Here is a 6,000-nt window from a genome sequence, read left to right as displayed (position 1 = left end):
GACCCGAGTGATAAAGAAATTGAGATATGAAACTTCTGACCTACTGCCTGTGGTCTGTAAGCTATTTCCTAAATCATCTCTGTTACCAAAGGAGTAGAGCATGTCAAGTGTGTTTAAAAGCATTTTGGGGGTAATCTGAAGAAATACGGACCAATAAATATGTCTGTCAGACCAAAAAAGTGCTAAGGAAACTATGGCAAGGAATAGTATTAATTAATGTGCACAACAATCTGTTGAGAACAGGTTCTTGATATGGAGACAGCCAAGTCTGAAGAGCACTTTGGAGCCCATAAGCAAAGAATACACTATTTGAATCTTTGCAACCTTTTTGACAAATCTCCTTGTAAAAGACTCTCAAGGATACTTAGCAATGACAAGAGTGTGTAGGAAGCAGCTGAAAAAATGAAGAAGCAAAGGATAGGAATTCATGTTAAATTTTCACCATAAAGGAAGACTCCCAGTGTGTTCCTCAATGTCTGTTTTAGGACCTAGACATAGTAACATGTCTAGGAAACATAGTCTGGAAAGATCTTGAAAATGATTGACTAATGAGAGATGACACTTGTTCATAAGAGAGGTGTTCAGAATAGTAAAAAGCCAGACTAACAGCTACAAGATACAAAAGAAGCTTACAATTGACTGGCTGTACAATAAAATTGCAGATGAAAGTCATTGTCAATGAAGGTAAAACAGCGCAGATGAGGAAAAAGTAACTCCAGCTATGCATATGATACAATGGACTCTAACTATTATTGCTTAGGATAGTTCTCTGAAAATGCCAACTCAGCTGACAAAATGACAAAGAAGATGTTAGGAATTATTAGGAAGGAATGGGAAAGAGAGAAAGAGAGAAGGAAGGAAGGAAGGAAGGAAGGAAGGAAGGAAGGAAGGAAGGAAGGAAGGAAGGAAGGGAGGGAGGGAGGGAGGGAGGGAGGGAGGGAGGAAGGAAGAGGTGTTTCTTCTCCAATTCTTCCACAGAGCCAGCTCTGTCAGGCCCCTCTAACAGGAAGTCTGAGCAAAGCCCACCGTCTCTAGCATCTATCTGGAGGTGATTTCACCTTCCCTTACTATATGGGAAGCAGGGAGGAAAGACCCATAGATATATGTCCTTATGAAGTTTGAAAATAACATCTTTGGAAAAGAGTTTGTAAAAGGCCAGTAAAAGAAAAGCCACCAACATCCCACCTACCCTTACCTCAGGAATGAAGTAGAAGTAAATGGGGGGAAAAAAGTTCAAAAAAACACTTGAATGTTTTATGGAGATTGTATTATTCTAATTGAGGGTATGAAACAGTACACAGAATACAAGGCAGAGTCACAGAATAATGCAGAGAAATCAAATAAGTGACAAAAAGTCCTATTTCTTCAAGGTGCTGAATGTGTCGGGATTCTTTGCAAAAGAAAAAAGACTATTAAACCAATTAAAGAGTGTATCAACTTGCATATGCACAAGGGAGATGGATTAAGTTTCCACTGTCATATTAATTCTCATATTTGCTAAATTTGGATTGCTTTACAACCTTAAGTTATTCTCCTAACCACATTTACTGGTGTGCAATTTAAATAGAACTAGATGAAGAAAAACATACAGCTCCCTCAATTTGCCTGTATTTCCTCTTTTTTAAATCCAAGAGGACAACAGAGTTCTGACTTTTTGTCAGGAAAAAAAAAAAAAAAAAAGTGTTCAAAAAAGGTTTTAAAACAGCCCAAATGCTATTTTACTCATTACCTGCTCTATTATATTTTTGTGCTAGCAGCAGTTTTCCAAATACAGGTACACCTTCCTTGTTGGAAAGTGTTTTGTCTTTGTTAATGGATAGTCAAGGTCCTTAGCCTCTGATTTTTACTTTTTTTTTCCCAGTCTCATTTCCAGGAACTTCAGTCCTTTTATTTTAGCTTTCTAACTATGGACTCGCTGTTCCTTTCAGGAGTGCTAGTAAAATCAAATGGTTGGGAAAAAAAAAAAAAAAGAAAAAAAAAAAAGAAAGTAAAATAAAAGAAAAATAAATGCTATCAACAGATATCCCAGCCAAGATAAAATCCAAAATGTCTTTCAATAGACAAACACAATAAACTTCCTGTTTATAAATTTAGCCATTCATTTTTAACTAGTGGCAAAGAAGAATCTCAGCAGGACATTTAGACAGTAGTATATCCAGATGGATTCTCAGTGTGAAGGGTGTCTGAAATACACTCACCAACATAATAAAATCAAGGTTTTCAGGCTTGCAAAACAGTGGCACAGGGGCTGTGAGTAAATTATTTTGCAGGAAGCCCATCTCTTGAGCTAAAGGGAAAATGTAGATCTTTTGCCTTGCTCTGTATGTGGTAGGTCAGAGATATGATAGGATTATAAAGGAAATGGATCTGTGTGCCACAGTCCCTGACAGCACTGTGCTACATTCCTTGGCCCGTGCCCTAATTCAGAGTCACAAGCAATCCCTTCTACCAGCCAGTCGATGCTTTAAGTGGCTCACAGCTTGATAGCGTCGCATAACCCCCTAGGGGCAAAGCAAACTTGTCAATAATTCCTAAGCACCTTAAACAAAATATGTAAATGCAGTAATTCCTACAGAGAAGGGAGATGGGGGAAGGGAGAATGTTTCCAAAGACTGGAGATGCTGTTAGGGGATTTTGGGGTGGGAGGAAGCAATAGTTTGAAGAAGCCAGATTGCTAACTGCTCAAATACTAATAAAGAAAATAATAATGCAGAGGAATGTAAAGGAGATTTATGTCAAAAGCAAAATGTGTAAGGTGATTCTGGTATCTGGTACCCTGTTACTCATGGTAGGAAAACATATCAGGCAGGATTTTGTAGAATGGGATCGTCTGTCTGCATTAATTTAAAGAATATAATAGAGACTAGAACGTGCTACTGTGCCATGTCCTGTCCCGCTATGAGGAAGACCTCTGCTCCTTCTGGGAAAGGCTAGCATCCTCTCAAAAGTCAAATATTGCCTCCTATACCACAGAGATAAGGGAAGACTGAGGGAGGACAGTGGAACTTGGCTCCAGAGCAATGGACATCAGAGGTGGTTTGAAGCATGCTGCACATACCAGGCATACACCAGGCAGAGCCTGAGTTGTGCTTACCTCTGCACCTGTACAAACTTCTGTAGGATTTTGGCTTGGGAACGGCTGGGGTGTAAAAGTAGGATGTGTGCACTAGCATGGACTTGAACATCCTCGCTGGCAGCAGATAAGTGAGGACAACTGTCTAAAGTGTAGGAGGGAAGAAGGTAAGAAAGGCAGAGAAACACTCTTTGAAAGAGACGGGAAATTTGGCTGGAGAAAAGGAAGCTGAGGAGAGGGATAGGTAGAGGCATTGATGGTCCTAGGATTTAGAGGAAAAAGGGATGATGCTGTTGCATTTACACAGACGATATGGAGCACAGCTTTCTGCCATGTGCAGGTTTTTGCTGGGTTGAGCCTTGTAGTTAGAGCTTCCTTTTGGCTGAAAAAGGCTCATGCTGCCCAAGAAGTGCCTGAGTATGTCATTGCTTATTCTTAAGGCATGTTGGTGTCAGGCCAATACCCCAGAAAATAACAGGAAATAACAATGTCACATTAGCATGTCACATGCTAATCAGCTGCAAGAGGATAAGTGTTGTTGGTAGGAAAGTACATGGGTGCTTTTAGCAGCATGCGTATTAACCTAAAATCCCTTCAAAACCACTTAACAATAAGAAAAGAAGATATTACATTTTGATGACAAGCTTCATGATGAAGTTCATCCACCACCAGTGTAGTTAAGTGAGAAGAAAGTTCATGTGTGTCCCAGGAAAAGAACTCACTAGATTGTCACTTCTTGGCATGGTGCATAACTGTCCGTGGTGATCCATGAGGCCCTTAGGAATGACAGAGTGACCCTGCACACTTTTCATAACTGTGGCTCTCCCCTTGGAATTACTAATTACAGTTACATGTTCCTCTGAAAGCCTTGTGCTGTTGGGCTGTTCCTCTGCATTATGTCAGTGTCACCTAAGATTGGCAGGGAGGGATGAGCCAGACAGTGTGGGGCTTTGAAGATCTCCACGTCAGCCACCACAAGCTTGCTGCCCATGAATCTCCAGAGATGGAGACTGCCTTGGCCACAGTGTTGTGAAGATCCATTTGGATCCCTGTGGCTACCCAGAAATGGGAGAATAACTTGCCTCTTTCACCAAACTGGTGTTTTGCATCCTGGGATTGGCAGACTCTCAGGAGAACGCCGTATCTTTTCTAGCTGATGTGCGACGACCCAAGCCACTGAGCTACGTCAGGCTTCATCTTGTAGAGATGACCACCACTGTCAGCTCAGGTTAACTGGCCACAGGATAGGATTATGCCCAGTCACACACAAAGGAAGCAGCTGCAGAGCTGTTGGAAATCAAGTAGCAGGGGGGAATTTGCCAGAACAACTCATTGATCCATGGCCCTATTCCCTGTCCATTTCTGTAAGGTCCCCAGAAAAGGAGGAAAGATCATAGATCTCATGAATTATTCAGGCAGGATGGGTCCAATCCATAGATCACTCACTGACTGTACATGCACACTTGCAATTTTCCTAAAGCATTGCTTTAGGCTTTAATCTGCAAATAACTTGAGCGTGTCTCAAAACAGCTGTTTATAGCAAGTTAGGGAACCCTACGAAGTGCTCTTCTGGAACAGTATCTTGCCATCAAATGTAAAATTGGAAAGTTCCCAGGTGTACAATCTTGAAACTCATGCTGAAGTTCCATTTAAGAAAAAGATATGCACCTGTTTAATTGTGGTGGTAAGCCTGTTAATTAATTACATTCAAGAGTTTTATAAAAACAAACTCTTCTGCTCATCAAACCTTCCTGTGAGCTCAGTATAATATGATGTGGTAACTCACTTTGAAAGGAATCTCTCTTTTAAATTGCTAGAGCTATTATTTCAGTAAGAGGTAATTCACAAAAGCAAAATATCTCTATTTCAGAAACTTTTAATTCTGCTTTTACTTTATTGTGTCTGAAAGAAAATAAATAAATAACTAGCATATTAAGACTCCTTCTCTGGATCCAGGTCAAAGACATTGAGGGCTGTTGATTATTTTCTCAGAGCTGTCCCTGGACAGACCTTACGCTGTCTGATTGCTGTGTCTGACCATGGGTATATCTACATTCAAGTGTATCGTAAGGTGCACAATTTAGCTTCAAGTGAGCAATTTGCCTAGTAACACCCAAGCACAGCTTATTAGAGCTCTGGATTGCCTTGCGTCGTACCACTGTGTGTACTCGTCTCAGTAACTGACTGTCTGAAAATACATGCTTAGCGGGGACTGCATCTTCACAGCACCTTTTGCGCATAGCACGTGCTGTCCCCAGAAAGAACAGCAGCACAGATATTTTCCCTGCAAAAAATAAAGGTGGTTCTGCCCATCATACACTGGATAAGATCACCAGAATCTGTTTTGGGGATGACTGGTATAGGTGCTCTGATGGATGAAAAGTGACCCCACTGTGCCAGGAGAACCAGCAGAGGAAGAGCATTGGCAGAAAGTAGGACTGAAACCCACGTGTCTTCACCTGCAGCTTGGCCAGCTGGGTGGGTTTACTCCCCTGCTTCTCAGTAGCCATAAATCAGATGGAAATGCAAGGGGTAGCAGCATTAGGGACTGTTACAAGATATTGCATAGCAGCAAGTATGGAAAAAGAATAAGCCATCTGTCTCGAAGCACAGACATGAGTGACCAGGTTGCCTTGCCCCTGCAAAAGTTGCCTGCCGAAAATTTTACAATATCTCTGAGCCAAATTCCACTTGGTGCCTATGGTGACCAATTTCATACACAGTGGGTTTTATATCCTATCCAACCAAAAAGTTACTTTCCTACTCACTTCGAGCCCTGACTACTGTGTACAAGACAATGCAGAATCAGATCCTCCTTTCCACTAGACTTTCCTGGCAATCAGCCTGCAAGAGTGTGAAAAAAAAAAAAAAAAAAAAAAAAAAAAAAAAAGTATTGCAGACTTGTTTGTCACACTGTGCTGTGATTT

The sequence above is a fragment of the Cygnus olor genome, chromosome 1 (genome assembly GCF_009769625.2).
Source record: "Cygnus olor isolate bCygOlo1 chromosome 1, bCygOlo1.pri.v2, whole genome shotgun sequence".
In the NCBI taxonomy this organism is placed as follows: Eukaryota; Metazoa; Chordata; class Aves; order Anseriformes; family Anatidae; genus Cygnus; species Cygnus olor.
Note: the sequence above shows the minus strand (reverse complement) of the source record.